The sequence below is a fragment of the Schistocerca americana genome, chromosome 5 (assembly GCF_021461395.2).
Source record: "Schistocerca americana isolate TAMUIC-IGC-003095 chromosome 5, iqSchAmer2.1, whole genome shotgun sequence".
In the NCBI taxonomy this organism is placed as follows: domain Eukaryota; kingdom Metazoa; phylum Arthropoda; class Insecta; order Orthoptera; family Acrididae; genus Schistocerca; species Schistocerca americana.
This window is the reverse complement of record NC_060123.1, coordinates 416,600,663-416,628,439: the sequence shown is the minus strand read 5'-3', so window position 1 is coordinate 416,628,439 and position 27,777 is coordinate 416,600,663. Positions and strand designations below refer to the sequence as shown.

The 27,777-nt window shown below is 42.9% G+C and overlaps 1 protein-coding gene across 1 annotated transcript in view; it reads right to left on the bottom strand.

The window, feature by feature from the left end:
• Positions 1 to 27,423, bottom strand: part of LOC124615902 (lysosomal acid glucosylceramidase-like) — a 296,037-nt gene extending 268,614 nt beyond the window's left edge. The window contains exon 1 of the mRNA XM_047144076.1: positions 27,284 to 27,423. The gene's annotated coding sequence lies outside the window, so the exon portion shown is untranslated. The remainder of the gene's footprint in view (positions 1 to 27,283) is intronic.
• Between the last annotated feature and the right edge of the window lie 354 nt (positions 27,424 to 27,777).

Sequence of the window (27,777 nt, the reverse complement as noted above, 5' to 3'; positions counted from 1 at the left end):
GGTGTATTCATCTCCCTCTACGATTTTTACCCTCCATGCTGCCCTCCAATACTAAATTGGTGATCCCTTGATGCCTCAGAACATGTCCTACCAACCGATCCCTTCTTCTAGTCAAGTTGTACCACAAGCTTCTGTTCTCCCCAATCCTATTCAACACCTCCTCGTTAGTTATGTGATCTATCCATCTAATCTTCAGCATTCTTCTGTAGCACCACATTTCGAAAGCTTCTATTCTCTTCTTGTCCAAACTAGTTATCGTCCATGTTTCACTTCCATACACGGCTACACTCCGTACAAATACTTTCAGAAACGACTTCCTGACACTTAAATCTATACTCGATGTTAACAAATTTCTCTTCTTCAGAAACGCTTTCCTTGCCATTGCCAGTCTGCATTTTATATCCTCTCTACTTCGAGCATCATCAGTTATTTTGCTCGCCAAATAGCAAAACTCCTTTACTACTTTAAGTGTCTCATTTCCTAATCTAATACCCTCATCATCACCCGACTTAATTCGACTACATTCCATTATCCTCTTTTTGCTCTTGTTGATGTTCATCTTATATCCTCCCTTCAAGACACTATCCATTCCGTTCAACTGCTCTTCCACGTCCTTTGCTGTCTCTGACAAAATTACAATGTCGTCGGCGAACCTCAAAGTTTTTATTTCTTCTCCATGGATTTTAATACCTACTCCGAATTTTTCTTTTGTTTCCTTCACTGCTTGTTCTATATACAGATTGAATAAGATCGGGGAAAGGCTACAACCCTGTCTCACTCCCTTCCCAACCACTGCTTCTCTTTCATGCCCCTCAACTCTTATAACTGCCATTTGGTTTCTATACAAGTTGTAAATAGCCTTTCGCTCCCTATATTTGACCCCTGCAGACCTTCAGAATTTGAGAGAGAGTATTCCAGTCAACATTGTCAAAAGCTTTCTCTAAGTCTACAAATGCTAGAAATGTAGGTTTGCCTTTCCATAATCTATTTTCTAATATAAGCCGTAGGGTCAGTATTGCCTCACGTGTTCCAATATTTTTACGGAATCCAAACTGATCTTCCCCAAGGTCGGATTCTACTATTTTTTCCATTCGTCCGTAAAGAATTCGTGTTAGTATTTTGCAGCCGTAAGTTATTAAACTGATAGTTCGGTAATTTTCACATCTGTCAACACCTGCTTTCTTTGGGATTGGAATTATTATATTCTTCTTGAAGTCTGAGGGTATTTCGTCTGTCTCATACATCTTGCTCACCAGATGGTAGATTTTTGTCAGGACTGGCTCTCCCAAGGCCGTCAGTAGTCGTAATGGAATGTTGTCTACTCCCGGGGCCTTGTTTCGACTTAGGTCTTTCAGTGCTCTGTCAAACTCTTCACGCAGTATCATATCTCCCATTTCATCTTCATCTACATCCTCTTCCATTTCCATAATATTGTCCTCAAGTACATCGCCCTTGTATAGACCCTCTATATACTCCCTCCACCTTTCTGCTTTCCCTTCTTTGCTTTGAACTGGGCTTCCATCTGAGCTCTTGATATTCATACAAGTGGTTCTCTTTTCTCCAAAGGTCTCTTTAATTTCACTACAGAAATGTAATTATATTATTTCTGACCAAAGCAAAAACTGTTACAATGAGTAACAGAGGTGCATTTGACGGCCTGGCAACAGCGCACCAACAGCCACCCGCCAATGAGCCTAACCAGAACTATACAAAAAATTGTGTTGTACTTACCAATGGCACTGCCAGTTGCCGACTGATCGTGGCGAGAAACTGATGGCAGTAAGCTACTGCAAATACTTCCACACCGACAGTGGTCAGACGTGGTTTATATTTAAAAGTAGCGCAACAACTGAAGCACTCACCTTGACGTCAGAACTGCTGGACTTTATCTGCTTAATGTACCCGTCCAAACAATTACAAAATCGGCCGTGTTAAGTCCATACGTCATGCAGCAAGTTTTCAGAACAACTTCGACCGCAATCGCTTCTAGGTCCTACAAAGTCAAGAAAAAGGCCCACACATTTTTCCCCATACAGATAGTAGAGGCTACTTGTGACGTCCTCGTCATAAACCCAAATCACTGGCGACAGGTCTCATTTATTGTGAGGCTTGCTGTGTTCAGATGATAGCCAGGCAGGGCGCTTTCTCGATGGAATGACAAGACAGCCACTGAGCCTATCCCAGACAGCTCACCAGGACTGCTGCTGTTTCCGCGTTATTACCAGAGAGCATTAGAGAGCTTATCACTTTAAACAATAATAGTTTGTTACTAGCAAATTCCCACATAAATTGTTTTATGGCTAAGCTGGTGTCGACTGACTAGTCATTATAAACAGCCCATAACTATTTATTGACCGATGGTTGCGTCAGATGTTGCATGTTCTGACATGTTAGGGGTCAACATTTCCGTGGAGTTCCCACGAGAAGATTCCAATTCACTCTTAGCATGCTCTGACGCAACCATCGGCCAAGAAATTTTTGAGGGCTATTTATAATAGACTGCCCAGTCGATACCGGGTTATTCGTTAAGGGATCTGTGTAAGCATTTCACTGAAACAAATTTATTGCTAATGTTCTAGCGCTATCCATGCTGCTGTTGAATGCACTGAAGGAGAACAGTTAACCGATTTGATGTAAATGGATCATCCAGATGACTGGCTAAAGCATACACAAATTAAAAACATTATTTCTCGGCGAAATCTGGTAGCTTACTAAAATCTCATGGGGTAGCTTTACAAGGAGTGTCCCATCTTTAGGAGCCGACCATTGTGGCCGAACGGTTCTAGGCGCTTCAGTCGGGAACCGCGCAACTGCTAATGTACCAGGTTCGAATCCTGCCTCGGGCATGGATGTGTGTGATGTCCTTAGGTTAGTTAGGTTTAAGTAGTTCTACGTCTAGGGGACTGATGACCTCATATGTCAAAAAAAAAAAAAAAATTTTCAAATGGCTCTGAGCACTATGGGACTTAACATCTAAGGTCATAAGTCCCCTAGAACTTAGAAGTACTGAAACCTGTCTAACCTAAGGACATCACACACATCCATGCCCGAGGCAGGATTCGAACCTGCGACTGTAGCGGTCACGCGGTTCTAGACTGAAGCGCCTTTAACCGCACGGTCACACTGGCCGGCTAAGAATCAGTTCTAACAGTAAATCTAATTCTGAATAAATGAAACTCCAGTATACCCAAAAAACTCTGCTATTTTATTATACTGAAAATTTCTTATTGAAGTATGTGTTTTTTTGAAAAGAAAAGTCTTGCAACAGCAACACACAGCTTTTTATGCTTGTTGCACCTGTCTGATATTTGTTCGAGGTTTGTAGCTCAAAGTTCGTAATTATTTAGTCATACAACCTTTTGTTAGCTGTAGTAATTTTAAATAACTATTATCATTAAACTAACGCACTGCAAATAAATGTGCCGCTGCAATGTCACACATCCGTTATTTAATATCTGATGTACTTCGCAAAATAGCTGCTTTACTTAGTTTTCATGGTAGTGCTAATATAATCTTCAGTAACGTCTTAAAAACATGACATTATTTACAAATTCGATCGCCATAATGCATTTGCATGTCTGCTGATTTTCCACCTCAAGTCATTCCAATACAACGACTTCTGCGCAAGTAACGTTCGTAGAGGTAATGCTTGCCGGCTCCCATCATCCGAGACTCGTGACGTCACAGTCGAGTTGTACGGCCTTGTCATCTAGGTGACGTTGATACATCCCGATACAGGATCTCATGCAACAAAGCTCTGCAGTGTTCATATTTTAAACATATGAAAACTTGATATTTCTTTATGCAAAGAGTACATGAAACAAAAAGTTGCTTACAGCTGTAGCTTGGGCCATCGGTCGCCAGTATAGCATCGGCAGCGGGACAGTGTGTAGATTTGTGCGCAGTTTTTGTTTTCCAGTCCGTATTGATTTATTGGTTTTGGCATTTTGATTCTAAGTAAAAACTTGTATCTTGAAAATGGAAAAACGGGAAGAAAGAGAGATTTCCCCTGTGCCGCGAGGGTAGTGTTTGCAAACAACTCCAACACGACACGCTTTGACAGCATGAAGAGTGCGACTGAAAAATGCAACTCACCGTCGGCAGCAAAGCAGATCCGTAATCCATAGGTTCTATAAATATTTAAAGCGTCTTGTAGACAATAACGATGAAGTGTTAGCATCTACAAGCACGCTCGTTAGGAAATATTTGAGGAAGGTAGAGTCAATAACGATGATATTAGGAAATGCTGTGGCATGACACCGAAAAAAGCAACTATTGCAAGAAACAAACCTAGCTACAGTTTGTAGCATTGGTTAATGAACTATCCAGCGCATGTGTCGTTTCACTGAAGTACATATTATGGAATTCGAGTCAAAGTGGGGGTCTTAGGTCTTAAGGTACCTCTTGCGAAAGGGACCAGGCTGATTGTTGTACATATGGTGTTAGCAAAGATGGTTTTCTCGAAGAAAGTCAGTTCGTTTACAGATGTCATAAAAGAAGCAAGTTAGAAGACTACCACCATTCGGAAACGAAGACCACCAAGTTTGTGCAAGTATGCATTTTCGTTAGCTTGCTAATTTGCGTGAAAGACTAGTAATTATAGTATATTTTACTCTGATATGCGTTTTTGTCAGTGATTTACATGCATTTACACTGCATATAAACACACTGTAACTGCAAAAAGCCGCGCGGAGTGGCCGCGCGGTTAGAGGCGCCACGTCACGGATTGTGCGGCCCCTCCCACCGGAGGTTCGAGTCCTCCCTCGGGCATGGGTGTGTGTTTTGGTCTTAGCATAAGTTAGTTTAAGTGGTGTGTAAGTCTAAGGGACTTAGGAATTCACACACACTTGAACATTTTTGGCTGCAAATATAGAGCCTAAATCAATATTTCACTGTTGTTGTTGTTGTGGTCTTCAGTCCTGAGACTGATTTGATGCAGCTCTCCATGCTACTCTATCCTGTGCAAGCTTCTTCATCTCCCAGTACCTACTGCAACCTACATCCCTCTGAATCTGCTTGGTGTATTCATCTCCCTCTACGATTTTTACCCTCCATGCTGCCCTCCAATACTAAATTGGTGATCCCTTGATGCCTCAGAACATGTCCTACCAACCGATCCCTTCTTCTAGTCAAGTTGTACCACAAGCTTCTGTTCTCCCCAATCCTATTCAACACCTCCTCGTTAGTTATGTGATCTATCCATCTAATCTTCAGCATTCTTCTGTAGCACCACATTTCGAAAGCTTCTATTCTCTTCTTGTCCAAACTAGTTATCGTCCATGTTTCACTTCCATACACGGCTACACTCCGTACAAATACTTTCAGAAACGACTTCCTGACACTTAAATCTATACTCGATGTTAACAAATTTCTCTTCTTCAGAAACGCTTTGCTTGCCATTGCCAGTCTGCATTTTATATCCTCTCTACTTCGAGCATCATCAGTTATTTTGCTCGCCAAATAGCAAAACTCCTTTACTACTTTAAGTGTCTCATTTCCTAATCTAATACCCTCATCATCACCCGACTTAATTCGACTACATTCCATTATCCTCTTTTTGCTCTTGTTGATGTTCATCTTATATCCTCCCTTCAAGACACTATCCATTCCGTTCAACTGCTCTTCCAAGTCCTTTGCTGTCTCTGACAAAATTACAATGTCATCGGCGAACCTCAAAGTTTTTATTTCTTCTCCATGGATTTTAATACCTACTCCGAATTTTTCTTTTGTTTCCTTCACTGCTTGTTCTATATACAGATTGAATAAGATCGGGGAAAGGCTACAACCCTGTCTCACTCCCTTCCCAACCACTGCTTCTCTTTCATGCCCCTCAACTCTTATAACTGCCATTTGGTTTCTATACAAGTTGTAAATAGCCTTTCGCTCCCTATATTTGACCCCTGCAGACCTTCAGAATTTGAGAGAGAGTATTCCAGTCAACATTGTCAAAAGCTTTCTCTAAGTCTACAAATGCTAGAAATGTAGGTTTGCCTTTCCATAATCTATTTTCTAATATAAGCCGTAGGGTCAGTATTGCCTCACGTGTTCCAATATTTTTACGGAATCCAAACTGATCTTCCCCAAGGTCGGATTCTACTATTTTTTCCATTCGTCCGTAAAGAATTCGTGTTAGTATTTTGCAGCCGTAAGTTATTAAACTGATAGTTCGGTAATTTTCACATCTGTCAACACCTGCTTTCTTTGGGATTGGAATTATTATATTCTTCTTGAAGTCTGAGGGTATTTCGTCTGTCTCATACATCTTGCTCACCAGATGGTAGATTTTTGTCAGGACTGGCTCTCCCAAGGCCGTCAGTAGTCGTAATGGAATGTTGTCTACTCCCGGGGCCTTGTTTCGACTTAGGTCTTTCAGTGCTCTGTCAAACTCTTCACGCAGTATCATATCTCCCATTTCATCTTCATCTACATCCTCTTCCATTTCCATAATATTGTCCTCAAGTACATCGCCCTTGTATAGACCCTCTATATACTCCCTCCACCTTTCTGCTTTCCCTTCTTTGCTTTGAACTGGGCTTCCATCTGAGCTCTTGATATTCATACAAGTGGTTCTCTTTTCTCCAAAGGTCTCTTTAATTTCACTACAGAAATGTAATTATATTATTTCTGACCAAAGCAAAAACTGTTACAATGAGTAACAGAGGTGCATTTGACGGCCTGGCAACAGCGCACCAACAGCCACCCGCCAATGAGCCTAACCAGAACTATACAAAAAATTGTGTTGTACTTACCAATGGCACTGCCAGTTGCCGACTGAGCGTGGCGAGAAACTGGTGGCAGTAAGCTACTGCAAATACTTCCACACCGACAGTGGTCAGACGTGGTTTATATTTAAAAGTAGCGCAACAACTGAAGCACTCACCTTGACGTCAGAACTGCTGGACTTTATCTGCTTAATGTACCCGTCCAAACAATTACAAAATCGGCCGTGTTAAGTCCATACGTCATGCAGCAAGTTTTCAGAACAACTTCGACCGCAATCGCTTCTAGCTCCTACAAGGTCAAGAAAAAGGCCCACACATTTTTCCCCATACAGATAGTAGAGGCTACTTGTGACGTCCTCGTCATAAACCCAAATCACTGGCGACAGGTCTCATTTATTGTGAGGCTTGCTGTGTTCAGATGATAGCCAGGCAGGGCGCTTTCTCGATGGAATGACAAGACAGCCACTGAGCCTATCCCAGACAGCTCACCAGGACTGCTGCTGTTTCCGCGTTATTACCAGAGAGCATTAGAGAGCTTATCACTTTAAACAATAATAGTTTGTTACTAGCAAATTCCCACATAAATTGTTTTATGGCTAAGCTGGTGTCGACTGACTAGTCATTATAAACAGCCCATAACTATTTATTGACCGATGGTTGCGTCAGATGTTGCATGTTCTGACATGTTAGGGGTCAACATTTCCGTGGAGTTCCCACGAGAAGATTCCAATTCACTCTTAGCATGCTCTGACGCAACCATCGGCCAAGAAATTTTTGAGGGCTATTTATAATAGACTGCCCAGTCGATACCGGGTTATTCGTTAAGGGATCTGTGTAAGCATTTCACTGAAACAAATTTATTGCTAATGTTCTAGCGCTATCCATGCTGCTGTTGAATGCACTGAAGGAGAACAGTTAACCGATTTGATGTAAATGGATCATCCAGATGACTGGCTAAAGCATACACAAATTAAAAACATTATTTCTCGGCGAAATCTGGTAGCTTACTAAAATCTCATGGGGTAGCTTTACAAGGAGTGTCCCATCTTTAGGAGCCGACCATTGTGGCCGAACGGTTCTAGGCGCTTCAGTCGGGAACCGCGCAACTGCTAATGTACCAGGTTCGAATCCTGCCTCGGGCATGGATGTGTGTGATGTCCTTAGGTTAGTTAGGTTTAAGTAGTTCTACGTCTAGGGGACTGATGACCTCATATGTCAAAAAAAAAAAAAAATGGTTCAAATGGCTCTGAGCACTATGGGACTTAACATCTAAGGTCATAAGTCCCCTAGAACTTAGAAGTACTGAAACCTGACTAACCTAAGGACATCACACACATCCATGCCCGAGGCAGGATTCGAACCTGTGACCGTGGCGGTCGCGCGGTTCCAGACTGAGGCGCCTAGAACCGCTCGGCCACACAGGCCGGCTCAGATGTCAAGTTCCATAGTGCTTAGAGCCATTTGAACCATATTTAGGGTTAAAATGATGAGGCATGTCCGAAAAGCACTGAATCACGTGCCAACACGTCATGCTTACACACATTTAGTAAATGGTTTTTTGGGTCCTTAACAACGACTCAATTTGGATCATCATATACAGTATATTATTTATCAAGTCAAAATCCCTTTTTTCTCAACTCATACTAATCGTACATGGATGAATGAGATATCGTTAGAAAAGGTTTTTGATCGGCTTCTGACATTGCGTACCGATTTTGCTCTATGACGTACTGTTTGTGGAAAATCGTAACGTAAAAGAGACTTTTATGTATCATATGCGAAAGGGTATCAATGATACCTAGTTTCATTCCTATATTTTACGAAGCTAACTTATTAATCACAAATAATAGGCTTCGTTTTATATCATCTTGTTAAAATGTCATTTTATTTGTTTTAAATTGCTTATTAACTTGGGAATTTGTATACAGCATTGTTGTAGATAATAACCATGACTTCTGCGGTAGTGCAAGACTGATTTGATGCACCTCTCCATGCTACTCTATCCAGTTCAAGCCTCTTCATCTCTGAGTAACTACTGCAACCTACATCCTTCTGAATCCACTTACTGTATGTATCTCTTGGTCTCCGTCAACGATTTTTTCCTCCATCGCTTCCCTCCAATATTAAGTTGGTGATCCCTTGATGCCTCAGAATTTTCCTACCAACCAATCCCTTCTAGTCAGGCTGTACCGCATATCTCTTCTCCCCAATTCTATTCATTACCTTCTCATTAGTTACGTGACCTACCCATCTGATTTTCAGCATTCTTCTGTAGCACTACATTCCAAAAGCTTCTATTCTCTTCTTGTCCAAACTGTTTATCATCTATGTTTGCTTCCATACATGGCTACACTCCATACATGTACTTTCAGAAAGATCTTTCTAACAGTTAACGCTACACTAGATGTTAACAAATTTCTCTTCTTCAAAAACGCTTTTCTTCTTATTACCAGCCTACATTTTATATCCTCCCTACTTCGACCATCATCAGTTATTTTGCTTCCCAACTAGCAAACCTCATCTACTACTTTAAGTGCCGGCCGCGGTGGTCTAGCGGTTCTGGGCGCGCAGTCCGGAGCCGCGCGACTGCTACGGTCGCAGGTTCGAATCCTGCCTCGGGCATGGATGTGTGTGATGTCCTTAGGTTAGTTAGGTTTGAGTAGTTCTAAGTTCTAGGGGACTGATGACCACAGTAGTTGAGTCCCATAGTGCTCAGAGCCATTTGAACCTACTACTTTAAGTGTCTCATTTCCTAGTCTAAATCCCTCAGCATCACCTGATTTACTTCGACTACATTCCATTATCCTAATTTTTGCTTATGTTGATGTTCATCTTATATCTTCTTTTCAAGACACTGTCCATTCCGTTCCTCTGTCTCACTACCTTCTCAACCACTGCTTCCCGATCATGCCCCTTGACTCTTATAACCGCCATCTGGTTTCTGAACAAATTGTAATTAACCTTTCGCTTCCCGTCTTTTACCTTTACCACCTTTGGAATTGGAAAGAGAATAGTCCAGTCAAACAATGGAAAAATCCAGGTTGGAATGTAACAATATTATGAAAAGAATAGTTGCAACTCATCATACAGCTGAGATGCTGAGTCGCAGACAGGCACAACAAAAAGACCGTCACAAAATAAGCTTTCGGCCAACAAGGTCTTTGTCAAAAATAGGCGATAGACACATACATATACACTCGCGCACACGCAACTCACACAAACATGAACAGTCAATACTGTCAAAAGGATAGACTTTCTGAAACGACAATCATATTTCTCTTTGTCGCATTGAATTGTTATTTACTTATTGCTAGTGCAGTATAACATGCTTTTTGTAAATGAAAATGTTGTCGAGTTAAAGTTATAGGTTATGTGGCCCTGCTGTTAGGAAACTTCTTACTGTTATTGGCGTTTATTTAAATATGTAGTGTATCTATCTTGGGTTATTTTCTTATAGTTAATGACATTTGTCCAAGTTTGTATTATTATTGTTGTTGTTATTATTTTGTTAACTTTGATGACACTGATTGCATGTAAATATGTTCAAAGCTGAAATAAAGCATTTGTATTTGTAATGACAGTCTCTGATCTCTGCCCGTCATATGAGCCAGGACAAATATTCCGAATGTAAAACACATTTTTGGACACATGGAAATTCATACACAAGGATACATTATAAAATCATGATTATTATTCCATATCGTTCGGTTCATTTTTAAGGATATTTTCTCTTTATTTCCATACCTACTCTTATCCCAATGACTACACTTATTCTAAATCTGTCATTATTAAAACTATAAAACTGCGAAAGTTTTGCACAGATGCCCTGGTTATTATTTGTTGAAATTACATCCACTCTTTTCCTCTCCATCTTCGTCTTTATTGTCTGTAATAAATCATCACATATCTTGACATTATTATCTTACGCTTATCACTACCAGCTTTACACGAAATAAATTGTATTCATCATCATCGAATTTCCTCTTTCTTCTTGTCCTCAAAACCGGTGGCTTCTCTGATATTGTTAATCCATATGCGGTCTTCCGAAGATGTAGCCAACGATTCGCTGAGCAATGTCGCGCCGACATTATTCTCGATTACATTGTTTTCCAATTTACACGAGCTCGTACGCAGCTACTGTTGATGTGGCTGGCGCGTCAAATCAACAGCAGCTTATAGGAGGTACAAACTTTCTTATGGGAGATCATTTTGATTTTCCTGTATTGGTGAATTCGACATTTACTGGCAGTAAGTGGATGACTGTAGCGAGTGTGGCTGATTCAAATACTGTTTTGGAGATTTACAAGCTTTTGCAGATCACGATACTCTCTGTTGGAGAGTATTTGGGATTTTAGAGAGTACAGGACTATTTCAGAACACAGCATGTGGACTAACATCATTACCCAAGCCACTGAATTTGATGAGAAGGAAGAGGAAAATCCAACAGTGATGAGTACATGTTTATTTTGTGTGGAGCTTGCAACAATAATTGTAAGAGAACATTTCCAGGAGATGTAATTACTTATATGTAATAGTGTAATAGTTTGCTGCTCAGAAGATATTTACTCGAATCCAACATCATTTATTCACTGTTTACGAAGCCACAAAATCATTATGCTTTCAGTAGTTTTTTGACAGTGAGTGAAAGCGAGCAAAGGTATTTAAAATCGTTGCATCTGCCAAAGGCAATGTGCATGCCGTCTTTAGATTTTTGTTTGCAAAGGAACTATAACTACTCATATTCATCAGGAGTTGTGTCTAGTATATGGTCCAACGGTAATGAGTGAAGAAAAGATTTCTGTCGAGACTTCAAAAGTGTCCGTACATAAATGCATAAAGAAGAGTGGATTGGCAGGCTCAGTATCTTGACTGATACGATCGTGCAACGGGTTGGCCAGAAGCTGGCCTGATCAACGCTTGGACAATATACATAGAAATATCACTGAAAAACTCGGATATAACCAATTGTTTACAATGTAGGTACCCAAAATGCTTACCCACCAACAGAAAGAGCAAAGGACGTTTAGCGGGCGACCGTTTTTTGACCGATATCGACAAGATGGAAGTCAGTTGTTCTCCCACATTGTTGTGGTCAACGAGACGTGGCTATCATACAGCAAAATAGAATCAAAACGACTGTCAACGCAGTCATCTTCACTAAAACCGAAAAGATTCAGTCAATCTACTTGTGTGAATCGAGAAATGGTGGCTATCTTTCGGTAGATTTCAAGAAACTTTCTCCACCAACTGCAGCTCGTGCGTTCGACGAAAGACTCACCAAGCTAAGACACGCCATTCAGAATTAAAGATAGGGGAACTGTGTTTCAGATCGTCCTATTCTATGATAACGCGTGTTCACTCATTGCTGCCTGTAAAAGAGTCAGCATTTTTGTTGGGAACTTTCCAGTGGCCCGCAATGTGGTCCCAATCTCGCACTCACAAGTCAGCAGCTATTACCTCATTTTAAGCTTGAAACAATGACTTGGTGGACAACTCTTTAAAACTTTTTATCTAGCCAAACACAGTATTTATCATTTTAATAATAATGCGAAAATTTATCACTCGTGAAAGACACTCATACCTCACGACTGGGTATGACTACACATATGCATTACCTTTTTTTGATAAGTAACCATTACAGTTTCAATTATGCAGTTCTCTTTCAGACTCTGTTACATAACAGTCTGACTTTGGTCAGATGACATGACTGTTAAAATATCTTTTGCAACTCAGAATATCGCCAACTAAACGTTTCGAGCTCAATATGGGCACACGCATAGTACACAGCCTGACAAATATGTGAAGTACCCAGAAGAAGTGGAGGAAACGAAATGAAACTCCACGGATTGAGACGGTATGTGATGTTATTTTAGTGATTACAAACTGAAGCAAAATTTTCAAAGAACTTGGCATGTGAGATTCCACTTATCAGTATGACAATGCATCTCCTCTGGAATGTGTGCAAACACTATTTCCGTTGGGAAGGGTCTCTCCTGAGACAAGCTCGACCACAATTGTTGTATCTTGTCCTTGATACCCTGGATCCTGGCATTGACATCTGAGCTGCTCACACACATGTTCCTTCGGGAACAGACCATGGGAGTACTGCAGCGTCATGCAGACAGTTCATAGAGACACGTGCTACATGTGAAGAGCATTGTCTTGTTGGAAAATGACAACACAATACTGCGCGTGCTAGGTAACACGTGAGGACGCAGGTTGTCTGTAATGTTGTGCTATCACAGTTCCTTCAATTACTTCGAACCATGATATGAAATACCTGATGGATACTCACACCACGAAGCCAGGAGTAATACCTCTGTGTCTCTCCAAAACATCGGAAGAATGGGACTTCGCCCAACGTTGCTGTTATAATCGTCGACGACGGGCATCCAGAATAGTCCTGAACTGTTATTCATCGCTCGACACATTTGATGCCATTCATCATAAGCCTATTCTTCCCGGTCACTTCACTACTCCAAACGCAACAGTCTGTGTTGCGGTGTTAATGGCAGCCTTCGCGTGGGAGGATTATGACCTAGTCCGGCTTGTTGTGGTGGCAGGCCAGTGGTGGAGGATCACGCAGAATGTTGCAGAGAGTCCATTACTTACGAGGGGCGTTTGAAAAGTTCGTGCAGACTCCGAGAGATGGTACCACCGGCGCGAATCGAGGTCATGTTTTGTTAGTCTTTGGGAAGAACGCACACCGAGTTTCAGCCATATTGGTCTATTTCTTTGTGTTTGGCGTTCGTGTAAATCAAGGAAGTCGAGTGATTGTCAAAAAATGGACGAAGAAGAATTACGTGTGGTGATTAAACATTACTTTATGAAAAGCAAAACTCCTCAGGAAAGTAAAGAGAAGCTTGATAAACATTACGGTGACTCTGCACCTTCGATTAGAACAGTTTATAAGTGGTTTCAAAATTTTCGGAGTGGCCATATGGGCACAAGTGATGCTGAACGTTCTGGACGCCCTGTGGAGGTTACGACTCCAGAAATCATTGATAAAATCCATGGTATGGTGATAGATGACAGAAGAGTTAAGGTGCGTGAGATTGCTAGTGTTGTGGGCATCTCGAATGAAATGGTTCATAATATTTTGCATAAACATTTGAACATGAGAAAGCTATCGGCAAGATGGGTTTCGCGATTGCTCACGCTTGACCAAAAACGGAATCGTGTGAAGTGTTGCAAGGGTGGTTTGCAGCTGTTCAGGAAGAACCCGCAGGACTTTAAGCGTTCTTTCGTCTCTGTGGAAGAAACATGGATACATTACTATACTCTGAGACCAAACAACAATCTAAACAGTGGGTTACCAAGGGAGAATCTGCACCAAAAAAGGTGAAGACCAGTCCTTCGGCCGGAAAGGTTATGGCGACTGTCTTTTGGGATTCGCAAGGGATAATCCTCATCGACTATCAGGAAAAGGTTAAAACTATTACAGGTGCATATTATTCATCGTTATTGGGCGTTTGAAAACCGAGCTACAAGAAAAACGCCGGCGACTGGCCGCAAAAAAGTCTTTTTCCATCACAACAATGTACCAGCACACACCTCAGCAGTTGTGATCGCAAAATTAATGGAAATAGAATTCCAACTCGTTTCACACTCCCTATTCTTCAGACTTGGCTCGCTCGGACTACTATTTGTTCCCCAATTTGAAGAAATGGCTGGCGGGACAAAGATTTTATTCAAACGAGGAGGTGATTGCTGAACTAATAGCTATTTTGCAGACTTGGACAGTTCCTATTATTTCGAAGGGATCAAAAAACTAGAACAGCGTTGGACGAAGTGTATAAGTCTAAAAGGAGACTATGTCGAAAAAATAAAAAAGGTTTTTTGCATGGACTTTTCAAACCCCTCTCGTATATCTGGATGACAGATGCAGATGTGAATGGGTTACGATGTGTTTGGTGCACAATAGGGCATCCTCTCTTACGGTCTTTGCGTTGGGTATGCCTGCTTTCATGTTCCCATGCAATCCAGCATTGGGGTACTCTCACACCGAAATACCCCACAAATCTGGATATTGCACTATTCGACCAACTGACCATATAGAGATCCAAAATAAAGTCCCTTTCTAACTCAGTCAGGTGCCGATAATGCTGTGTCACGTGAGTTCACGGCATTTCCTTGAGTCCCCGGCATATCCTTCACAATGATCACTCAATATCTGACGCTTTTCACGCTCCTCATTGCTCTACCAGGCCTGGTAACAACACTAAACATGAACAAAACTAATGCACTCTGGAGGCCATTGTGCTTACCACAGAGTATTGCAGTTCTCATCATTTACATACTGGACAATGGAGTGTGCGTGTTTACTAAGTTACACTGACACCCACCATGTCTTCTGGGTGCATTAAAAATCCAATGATGTGTCAGCACGTCAAATACCGACACATATCACCACACTGACAGTGATCAACTAATTGGGATTCGTGACACAAGCACACACTCACACACACACTTCTTTTGGAAACAGTCTTAATTAACTGGGCACCATCGTTGTCAGTGGGGATGCATTACATGTGCCGACAGATCAATGGATTTTTAATTCTATAAATACTATTAAACAATGTAAATGAGTGTGATCATAAACATAAATATGTGAATTAGTTTGCGGAAATATGATGTGAAATGTGTTTTTGGGCCACCTTCTAAGATTAAGGCCCTGTTGGCGTCCGTAAAAGATGATCTTGGTTTGCGTAAGGCTGGGGTCTATCGTATTCCTTGCAGTTGTGGCATGTCATATATTGGTCAGACAATCAGGACTGTGGAAGACCGGTGTATTGAACAGAAGCGTCACACACGCTTACAACAGCCGAGCAAATCCGGTATTGCAGAACATTGCCTTGACACCGGTCATCCTATGGAATACAACAACACGGAGATTCTGGCTTGCACGTCCAGCTATTGGGATAGTGTTATTAAGGAAGCTGTTGAAATCAGGCTATCAAGCAACCTTATTAACAGAGATGGTGGATTTTGTTTAAATGCTGCTTGGAATCAGGCTCTGTCTCTCATCAAAAAACAGAGGGACAGAATTAGTGCTACCTCACCTGTTGATTAATAGTAACTATCGATATTTCTGATGTTGGTTATCTTTGTTTGTGTTGACACTTGTTCTGTGTGTGGTGTCTTCCTTGTTTCTCCTCTGTGAACCGAGGTATTAAATTTGCTTGCACATTTCTTCTTCCTTGTATTTGTGCCTTGGGAATGGTAGGGTGTGCTTCCTGTCGAAATATCGGCGGTGTTCGACGACGCCACCCGGCAGCAAACCCGTAAGTTATTTGAACGTTAAATTCGCCGGAAAAAGTTAAATTCTCAAACTGAATAGTGTCTTTTTCCACCTTCTGATTTCTACTTAAAATTAATACAATATGGCTCGACGATATAAATTGCCGTTATATATCGTTTGACATTATTACGCGATTTGTTGCATGTTATCGAGTGTTCCAAGATGATGGGAGCCACACTGACAAACTATATGCATTATAAATAAAACATTATCTGGTTACCTTCCATTAGGAACGTGGGTGCACTCGGCGACTGTTGAAAGAACTGTGACAGAAGCCCCCGAACAACAGGGGACTGACGATTAGAACGTACACTGATACGATAAAATGGTGCATTGATAATGGCTAGGCACTAGCCGAAATCTAGATTTGCCGATTAAAACCTGCAAGAAAAGGACACTGAATGCTGCGCTTTAATTTTTTGAAATAAAAAGTTACGTACATAGGACTTATAGTTAGAGAAGTGTGCGACGAATCTCACTATATCTTTAGATCTTTTAGGGACGTTGTTGTCGCTCAAATAGTCAAGTTCTATGTTTAATTTTCCAAAAAAGCTGATAATTCCACAGAATTGTACTCTATATTTTACGTACTCATTACCTAAACAGAATGCAGACTACTAGCAAATGATTAACTGGATCATTCTCTACAACTTGAATGACGAATACAACTTACAGGCTGCTCCTACTTCCAGGCTCCTACAGACTAATGGTAACTAACTAAGCCAGCACTTTGCTAGCTCCTAAGCAGCTTACGGTACTAAACAATACTCGTTCACTGCTCTCAAACTGTATCTTTTAACTTTTGTATCCTTTTCATATAATATTATTTTACAAGAAAGCAAATGACGTGGAGACACAAGTATTTCAGATAGAGCACGCAATGGCAAGACAGAGATTTCGAAACCAGATTATAAACAACAAAACCATTCCAGGAGCGGGTATAGACTCTGACTATATTTTACTACCAGAATGAGATTTTTCACTCTGCAGCGGAGTGTGCGCTGATATGAAACTTCCTGGCAGATTAAAACTGTGTGCCCGACCGAGACTCGAACTTTCATATCAGCGCACACTCCGCTGCAGAGTGAAAATCTCATTCTGGAAACATCCCCCAGGCTGTGGCTAAGCCATATCTCCGATATATCCTTTCTTTCAGGAGTGCTAGTTCTGCAAGGTTCGCAGGAGAGCTTCTGTAAAATTTGGAAGGTTGGAGACGAGGTACTGCTAGAAGTAAAGCTGTGAGTACCGGTCGTGAGTCGTGCTTCGGTAGCTCAGTTGGTAGAGCACTTGCCCGCGAAAGGCAAGGTCCCGAGTTCGAGTCTCGGTCGGGTACACAGTTTTAATCTGCCAGGAAGTTTTTTATTTTACTAGTTTTGAGCCGCAGGTTAAAACTGGAGAATTTACTAAAAAGTAAGAAATATAAGAGATAGGAACTACTTAAACTGTAAGAATCAGAGGTTGCTGAGGGTTTCAAAGGAGCGTTACGTATTGGCTGAAGCGGGAGAAATATACGGTAGAAAGCGAACGGATAACAGTGCACCAGAGACTTGTAGACCTTAGAGTATGGACTTCCAACAGTTTTATAATCTGGCTAGTGTGTGAATATATGTCACTTTTTTCTTTAAAACACTTATTTCAAGTAGTGTGGTGTCACCGACAAACACCACACTTGCTAGGTGGTAGCCTTTAAATCGGCCGCGGTCCGTTAGTATACGTTAGTATACGACCCGCGTGTCGACACTATCAGTGATTGCACACCGAGCGCCGCCAAACGGCATGTCTAGAGAGACCCCCTAGCACTCGCCCAGTTGTACAGCCGACTTTGCTGGCGATGGTTAACTGTCTACATACGCTCTCATTTGCAGAGACGACAGTTTAGCATAGCCTTCAGCTACGTCATTTGCTACGACCTAGCAAGGCGCCATATTCTTCAAGAATGTATTCTGAACATATAACATTGTGAATCATGTACCGTCAAGAGCGGCGTTCATCATTAACGGATTAAAGTTAAGTATCAAACTAATTCCGTCCGCTTTCTGAATTCTAATTCCTTGTCATGTTCCAGACCTCACGTCAGTATAGTTCTTCCCTCCTCACGCCATCCTGCGCGTGAGCTAAAACGCGTGCATTTCGGCCTCCTCTAGTAACACGGTGTTGGCTCTTCTGCCAACACAACAAGTAGTAGGAAGTCAAATCCCGGACATTAAAACAAACTTTCATATTTCAACTATTTCAAACCACGTGCAGTGTAGGACAAATGTAGCCATTGTTTTGCACAACTTTTCTTGGCAGAGTAATATTGTGTGTAGCGCTAGATCAGGAGACTGACTAATGGAGCTTGCTGAGGAGGTAAAACCATATCATGCAGCATTTCAGCCACTCCTGGCAGCACCTTCAACATACCTACCCACCGCAAAAGTTTCGTCCTTTTTTTTTTTTTTTTTTTTTTTTTTTTTAATGGAGGGAAGTGTGGCGTGTGTAAAATTGCAGAAGGAGCTCAAGACTTGGCTACGGTAAGCGGGATAAGATGGGTGTACGTTGCAGAAATTATGTAGAGTTAAAGAGGTTTGCACAGGGTAAACAACCCAGGAGATTTGCATCAAACCATTCACCGCACTGAACGCATTTTTGGAAACGGTTCGTGCATTTATAATATGTGTCTTTAAGCTAATTTTATCGAGATCGCAGTCTGATGAACGAAAATCCCGTTCATAACAATTTTAACCCTTACATATACACTGGCGTCCAAAATTAAAGCAACAAACCGCTATTTCCCCGTCTTGTGTCTAATTCACGGTATAATCACAAAAATTGTCAACAGATGTCGTCAGGGCACCTATCAAACGGGGTAGTGTTTGCCGGGTAGTCCCACATCCACAGTCGCTGTGTTAAGTCACAAACGGTGCAATAGGCACAAAGAAGACGCCTACCAGACCCTCTGCGATGGAGGGCCATAAGAAGAAAGAAAGCAGGACAGTCAGAAATTTATGTGGTTCGGAGGTTTAATGTGAATCGTTTTGTTGTTTCTCGGATGTGGCGACAACTTATAAAGACCGAAACAGTAGCCCGAAGACCAGGGCAGGGCCGACGACGAGTGATATCAAAAAGAAAGGACGGTTATTTGGCTGTAAGGGCTCGACGGTACCGCCTTGGTACTGCACGGTAAACTGGCTTCTGACCTCGCAGCATACACTGGACATGTTGTATCGAGGCAACGGTGTGGAGAAGGTCCGGCAGAGTAGCCTTTATTGTCGGAGACTTCCTGTATGTGCACCTCTGGTGCGTCTTCACAGAAGGGAACGTCTAGAGTGGAGTCGTCAAAATCCCACCTGGGCGGTCGGACAGTGGGCTAATGTTCTTTTCCCGATTTTGTCTGGAGAGTAATTCTCGACGCATTCGCATCTGGAGGGAACGTAGAACACGGATTTCGGAATCCAAACATTGTGATAAGAGACCGATATCGAGGGAGATCCTTAATGGTGTGGGCAGGGATTATGTTGACCAATCGAACATCTCTTCATGCAATAGTACAGGTGAATTGGCAAGGTTTAAATGCTGTTAGGTATCTCGACGAGATCTTGGGACCTCAAGTGCGGTTGTTGAGACGTGGTGTGGGCCCAGACTTCGTATTGATGGACGATAATGTTCGACCTCATAAAGCACAGGTGGTTCCAATGTCATTGGAAACGGAAGATACTGAACGTGTGGCGAGGCCTGCTCGCTCTCCCGATCTTAATCCCACAGAGCATGTCTGGACTGCACTAGGGAGACATTATGCGTCAGATCAGCATCCAGCAACCACTCTCCAAGACTTGCGAGCAGCTGTGCATGAACAATGGGCGTGATTGCTTCAACATGAGTCTGATGACTTCACACACACTGTGCCCCGTCGTTGTCAGACTTGTATTGCTGTCAGGGGTGCTCACATGCACGTTAACCACTTCCCGGAATGTGTGTGCAAATCCGTTAAGTTGGAAAATTTTTGTCTAGAGTTATGCAAATTGCAGTGGTTTACATTCTGTGTTCTGTAGATTATTTCTACTTTACTATCATATGTTTACACTGTTTTGTGGCAAATTAAACGCAACTTTACAAAATTTCTGCTTGTTATTCTAATTTTGGACACCAGTGTGATTTCTCAATTACAGTGTTTCTTGAAACGACGATATCATATCCGCACTGTTAAGAGGCAAGGGAACAAAGATATATTTGTTTATCTTTACGTAAGCAAGTGGTCTGTTAGGACAATTACATCACAAAGGAAACTGGTTTGTGATGACTTAACTACTTGTCTTATCATACAACAACGACTTTCGATGAATAAAATACTGCGACCGATGTAAGCAGCCTAATTGTAACTGTGCTTCGTACTGAACTGGCTTACGACGTTCAGATTTTTGATAACTTCTATGTTATAGATCGCAGTTCACTTTTTATCGCCACGCGGGGTAGCCGCGAGGTCTCAGGCGCCTTACCACGGTTCGAGTCCTCCCTCGGGCATGGGTATGTGTGTTCTCCTTAGCGTAAGTTAGATTTAAGTTCGATTAAGAAGTATGTAAGCCTAGGGATCGATAACCTCAGAGGTTGGTGCCATAGGAACTTACCACAAATTTCCAGTTTCACTTTTTATCCGAAGTATGTTTGATTTGCAGGTTGATTCTTAGTAGAGGCTACGCGAGACGGCACGAGTAGTACGTAACTTGTAAACACTGGCTGCAGCATACAATAAATACTGACCGCTGCCATCGCCGAGGTGGAAATGTTTGTAAACACATTGGACAACCCGCGTTGACACACCAAGAAATCGGGTAGATTTATTCCTAGTGTATCACACTAGGAATGAAGCTAACCGATGTCATTGGCACGTCTGAATACGATTGCTCCTTTCTGCCATTCTGGCACGTCTCTACGTCGACCCATCTTACTGTGCTGATCTCATACAACCGACTGGCGTACACACATCACTTCACCCCAATGCAGGGACACATGGAGGCCTGGTAACAGGTACACTAACCACAGCGTTCCAAAACGAGCCGTCCGCGCTTTTAAGGGTGCAACTAATATTTTATTCGGTGAGCTTGCCTCCGAGGCCGCCTGCTACACTACAGGTCATTAAAATTGCTACACCACGAAGATGACGTGCTACAGACGCGAAATTTAACCGACAAGAAGAAGATGCTGTGATATGCAAATAATTAGCCTTTCAGAGCATTCACACAAGGTTGGCGCCGGTGGCGACACCTACGACGTGCTGACATGAGGGAAGTTTCCAACCACTTTCTCATACACAGACAGCAGTTGACCGGCGTTGCCTGGTGAAACGTTGTTGTGATGCCTTGTGTAAAGAGGAGAAATGCGTACCATCACGTTTCCGGCTTTGATAAACGTCGGATTGTAGCCTATCGCGATTGCAGTTTATCGTATAGCGACATAGCTGCTCGCATTGGTCGAGATCCAATGACTGTTAGCAGAATATGGAATCGGTGGGTTCCGGAGGGTAATACGGAATGCCGTGCTGGATCCCAACGGCCTCGTATCACTAGCAGTCGAGATGACAGGCATCTTATCTGCATGGCTGTAACGGATCGTGCAGCCACGTCTCGATCCCTGAGTCAACAGATCGGGACGTTTGCAAGACAACAACCATCTGCGCGAACAGTTCGACGACGTTTACAGCAGCATGGACTGTCAGCTCGAAGACCAAGGCTGCGGTTACCCTTGACGCTGCATCAGAGACAGGAGCGCCTGCGATTGTGTACTCAACGACGAACCTGGATGCACGAATGGCAAAACGTCATTTTTTCGGATGAATCTTGGTTCTCTTTACAGCATCATGAAGGTCGCATCCCTGTCTGGCAACATCGCGGTGAACGCACATTGGAAGCGTGTATTCGTCATCGCCATACTGGGGTATCACCCAGCGTGATGGTATGGGGTGCCATTGGTTACACGTCTTGACCACCTCTTGTACACATTGACGGCACTTTGAACAGTGGACGTTACATTTCAGATGTGTTACGACCTGGGGCTCTACCCTTCACTCGATCCCTGCGAAACCCTACATTACAGCTGGATAATGCACGACCGCATGTTGCAGTTCCTGTAGGGGCATTTCTGGATACAGAAAAGGTTCGACTGCTGCCCTGGCCAGCACATTCTCCAGGTCTCTCACCAGCTGAAAACGTGTGGTCAATGGTGGCCGAGCAACTGGCTCGTCACAATACGCCAGTCACTACTCTTGATGAACTGTGGTATCGTGTTGAAGCTGCATGGGCAGCTGTACCTGTACACGCCATCCAAGCTCTGTTTGACTCAATGCCCAGGCGTATCAAGGCCATTCTTACGGCCAGAGGTGGTTGTTCAGGGTACTGATTTTTGAGGATCTATGCACCCAAACTGCGTGAAAATGTAATCACATGTCAGTTCTAGCATAGTATATTTGTCCAGTGAATACCCGTTTATCATCTGCATTTCTCCTTGGTGTAGCAATTTTAATGGCCAGTAGTGTATATCAAAGTTTTACGCTAAGCGATTTTTTCAGCTTGTCAAGAGGAACGATAACTACTTCATTCGTAATATACTGAGGAGACAAAAGTCATGGGTTGCGTCGTAATATCCTGTAGGACCTCCTTTTGCCCGGCATAGTGCAGCAACTCGACGTCGTAAGGACTCAACAAGTCATTGGAAGTCCCTTGCAGAAATATTGAGCCATGCTGCCTCTGTACTCGTCCGGAACAGCGAAAATGTTGCCGGTGCAGGACTATGTGCAAGAGCTGACCTCTCGATTATGTCTCATAATGTTCGACGGGATTCATGTCGGACGATCTGGGTGGCCAAACCATTCACTCGAACTGTCCAGACTGTTCTTCAAACCAGTCGCGAACAATTATGGCCTGGTGACATGGCGCATTGTCATCCATAAAAATTCCACAGTTGTTTGGAAGTATGAAGTCCATGAATAGCTTCAAACGGTCTCCAAGTAGCCGAATATAAACATTCCTTGTGAATGATCGATTCAGTCCGATCAGAGGACCCAGTCCATTCCATGTAAACACAGCCCGCACCATTATGAAGCCACTACCTGTTTGCACAGTGACTTGTTAACAACTTTGGCCCATGGCTTCGTGGGGTCTGCGCCACAATCGAATCCTACAGTCAGCTCTTACCACCCGGAGCAGACCAACCACGGTTTTCTATTCGTCTGGGGTCCAACCGCTATGGTCACGAGCCCAGGCGAAACGCTGCAGCCGATGTGGTGTTAGCAAAGTCACTCGCGTCTGTCTTTGCTACCATAGCCTATTGACACCAAATTTTGTCACACTGTCCTAACGGTTAAGTTCGTCGTACATCCGAAAGTTGTTTCACGTTGTGTTGCTTGTCTATTAGCACTGACAACTCCGTGCAAACGCCGCTGATTTCGGTCATTAATTGAAGGCCGTCGGCCGCTGCGTCATCTGTGGTGAGAGGCAATGCCTGAAATTCGGTATTCTCGGCAAACTCTTGACATTGTGGTACTTGGACTTCCCTAACGATTTCCGAAATGGAATTTTCCATGCGTCTAGCTCCGCTCCAACTACCAATCCGCATTCGAAATATGTAACTCCCGTCATGCGGCTTTAATCACGTCGGAAAACTTTGCACGTGAATCACCCAACTACAAGTGACAGCTTCGCCAATGCGTTTCCCTTCCATACTTTGTGTACGCGATACTACCACCACCTATACACAGGGTGGCGCACGAAATGTGTTACCATTTTGTTTCCTAACTTCCTTCAAACGAACACTGAAGTTAGTAATTACCCTACGGCACATGTCTTCCGTAAGTTCACTGCAAGCTTGACGAATAAGTCTTCTGAGCTCCATTAAATCACGTGAACGTTTCGGGAAATTTTTTTTCTTCAGGTACCCCCAAAGAAAAAAGTCATATGGATTGAGGTCTGAACTATTGGGGGGGCAATTTTGTCCGTCATTGAAGCGACCTGGAAACCTGAGTGAAATGATCCGCACGTCGAAATGCTCGTGTAAAAACTCCAACACAGTGTTTGCAGTATTTGGCCTTGCTCCTTGCTCCATCTTGCATGAACCACTGCGTGTTGAAGGGCAAAGCAGTAGCAAAAAGCTGTGGAATGAAGCTATTGAGAAGCATGCTCAAATAACCCTCGCTGTTCACAGTTTCTTCAAAGAAAAAGGGTCCAATAAGTCCGTGACTGGAAATTGCTGCCCACGCTGTAATCCTCGAAGCATAATGTTGTCGTTCATGAAGCGCTTGTGGGTTTTCAGTGGCCCAAAAGCATACATTTTGTTTGTTAACCACACCGTCTAAATCAAAATGCGCCTCGTCTGAAAACCAAACGTTGTGGAGGGTTTCTTCCCTATCCGCCCACTGAGCAAACATTAGTCTCTGCTGCTTGCGTTCTTCAGTGAGCTTCTGTGCACAGGTCATCTTGTATGGGTACATATGGAGGTCACTTTTAAGAATGCGTTGAACGGAGCGTCTGGATATTCCCAGTTGCACTGCTGCCTTTCTACACGATTTCCCGGGACTTCTCTGTACAGCAACTAGTACCGCTTCAATATCCTCCGGCGAACAAACAGGCTTTGGCCGAAGTCGCTTCGCTTCCAATACCGTTCCTTCCTGTACAAATATATCGTACAACCTGTGGATGGTCTTCTTGCAAGGAACCCATCGTGTGTTAAACTGTTGTCGAAAACGCCTCCGAGTCACAACAAGGCTTTTCGTTTCATGAAAAAGTAACAAAATTGCCGATCGTTACTGTGTCGTCAGTCTTCATTGTCAGCCATTGCTGCTTACTAGTCTCCTAGCGGCAGTATCATGAATTACACGTCATTTCGTAACTCATTTGTTCTTCCAAGCTCTGCTGGTATTGCTGTAGAGATCCCAGCGGGATATCTAATGTGCGTCGTAAATTGTGGAAGAAACAACTGGTAATACATTTCGTGCGCCACCCTGCATGTTCTTTTCGCTATCGCAGACTTTTCTCACCACAGTGTCTTTTCAAAACATTCCGGAACTTTGTCAAAAAAATTCTACGCTTACCTTTTACTTACTGTACATGGCCTCCTTCGAAGTACTCTCCTCCAAAATTAATACACCGCTCCCAACGCCATTTCCACTCCCGGAAGCTGCCTTGGTATGCCCCAGGCTGGATTGCGCGAAACGCCGTCTACGAAATTTATTTTATCTCTGCTATCGTTGCAAATCTTCGTCCTTTCAACGGAGTTTTCAACTTTGGAAATAAAAATCCACAGGCGCTAGGTCTGGAGAGTACAGAGATGAGGCAGCACAGTGATTTCGTTTTTTGTGCTATAGTCACGCACCAACAGGAATGAATATGTGGGTGCATTATCGTGAGGCAAGAGACATGAATTGTCTCGCGACTTTTCAGGCAGTTTCGTTCTCCCGTTTTCTCGCAGGCGTCGCAACACGTTCCGATAATGCCACCGATTAACAGTTTGTCCCTGTGGCACAAGTTCATGATGAACTAATCCTTCAAAGCCAAAGAAAACTATCAGCATGGCTTTGACACCTGACCTGACCCGACGAGCTTTTTTTGGTCTCGGAGAAACTTTGCCGGCCCTTTGTGAAGACTGAACCCTGGTCTCAACATCATATCCTTAGCCCACACCTCATCACCATTTATGACTCTCTTAAGAAATATCTCATTCTCATTTGTGCGATGCAAAAGCTCTTCACAGATTGCGAGGCGAAGGTCTTTCTGGTCTTGACTCATGAGCTGGGTGACGAACTTGGCGGCAACACGACGCATGCCAAGATGCTGTGTCAGGATTTCATGACGTGATCCAACTGAAATGTTACGTTCTTCTGCAGTCTGTCGGACACTCAGTCTTCGATTGACATGCATAATTTCGTTGGTGTTCCTGACATGAGAGTCGTCGGTAGACGTCTTGAATGACGATCACCCATAACTTCCGTCCAGCCACATTTAAACCACGTGAACCATTCGTAACACCGAGTACAGCTTAAACACTCATCACTAGAGGTTCAAATGGCTCTGATCACTATGGGACTTAACATCTCAGATCATCAGTCCCCTAGAACTTAGAACTACTTAAACCTAACTAACCTAAGGACATCACACACATTCATGCCCGAGGCAAGATGTTCGAGACTGTAGCGCCTAGAACAGCTCGTCCACCCCAGCCGACTCACTACAGGCTTCCTGCATCTTTTGGCGTGACACTGTAAAGGTTTTCTTGAGTTCCATGCAAGCTCCTCTAACTCTGCCATCTCGAAATACGCAAACTGTGCGACACAACACGGCCCTTGTGGCCGAGCGGTTCTAGGCGCTTCAGTCTGGAACCACACGACCGCTACAGTCGCAGGATGTGTGTGATGTCCTTAGGTTAGTTAGGTTCAAGTAGTTCTAAGTTCTAGGGGACTGATGACCTCAGATGTTAAGTCCCATAGTGCTCAGAGCCATTTGAGCCATTTGCGACACAACATTCTACTCAATACAGCACTGAACATAACTAACAAACAACAATGAAACTTCCAGCAGTTACACATTAAATGCATTCCAACTGCATTTCACTCCAACACGCCATTGGCGCGAAATTACGAGTAATATGGAATTTTTTGAACAAAGGTGTAAAGACTGCTCTCATTATTTTCTTCTAGTTTTTCGGTATTTTATTTGTAGCTCGCCGGAGGTTACATTCTCAATAGTCAACGTACTAATATTAACTGTTTGGAAGCCGCTGCCTCGTCTTCGATAATGTTAGAAATAACTTCGCAATAATAGCCAGTAGCGGTTGTCGGATTTACTACATATCGAACGACGTTTGTTTTTGACGCTTGTTTTTAAAAATTTAGTGTATCTCAGTTTAAGTTCAAATGGCTCTGAGCACTATGGGACTTAACTTCTGAGGTCATCAGTCCCCTAGAACTTAGAACTACTTAAACCTAACTAACCTAAGGACATCACACACATCCATGCCCGAGGCAGGATTCAAACCTGCGACGTAGCAGTCGCGCGGTTCCAGACTGTAGCGCGTAGAACCGCTCGGCCACTCCGGCCGGCCTCATTTTAAGAACAAGGATGATAATTACAATATTCACCTTTCAATAATGAAAAAGGATGACTTATAGCGATTTGTGTATCAAATATCAATACAAATGCAAGTAAAAGTACAACTAAAAGACCCTAAAGTATTGCTTCCGAATGTAACAATGTTTCTTCACGATACAAAAGCACATAAACTAGGGTTCTACTCGTACCTTCTGCGTTTCGGTGAGCGCACTTGACAGTGGATTGCTAGTCGTACTCGCAGTGTTTCAGTCTTCCGTAAAGTGGTTGTTGACAAATGAGGTTTCCTACAACCGAATCTGTTTTGATCTCTCACACCACATTAACCGTTCCCACGCGTAGGAAACCTCTTTAAAAGGCAGAGAAATATCGATAATGCTTTCTCTGAATACCAGATGTACACTTTTACGCTCGTTTCCCGTTATCAGATAATGTAGATCATGTGAAAGAAAAGTTCACTGCGTACCAAGTGCCTTTAAGCTTATGAAGAGCTTTTAATTAAATGAAATGAGGTCATAAGAAGTCTTCCGTGAAGTGGCTGTTGACGAATGTTTGCTGCAGCGGACTCTGTCGTAATCTCTTACACCATATTAACCGTTCCCACGCGTAGAAAACCTCTTTAAATGGACAGCAAAAAATCGATAACGTGTTCTTTGAGTGATAAAAGTACATCTTTACGCCCGTT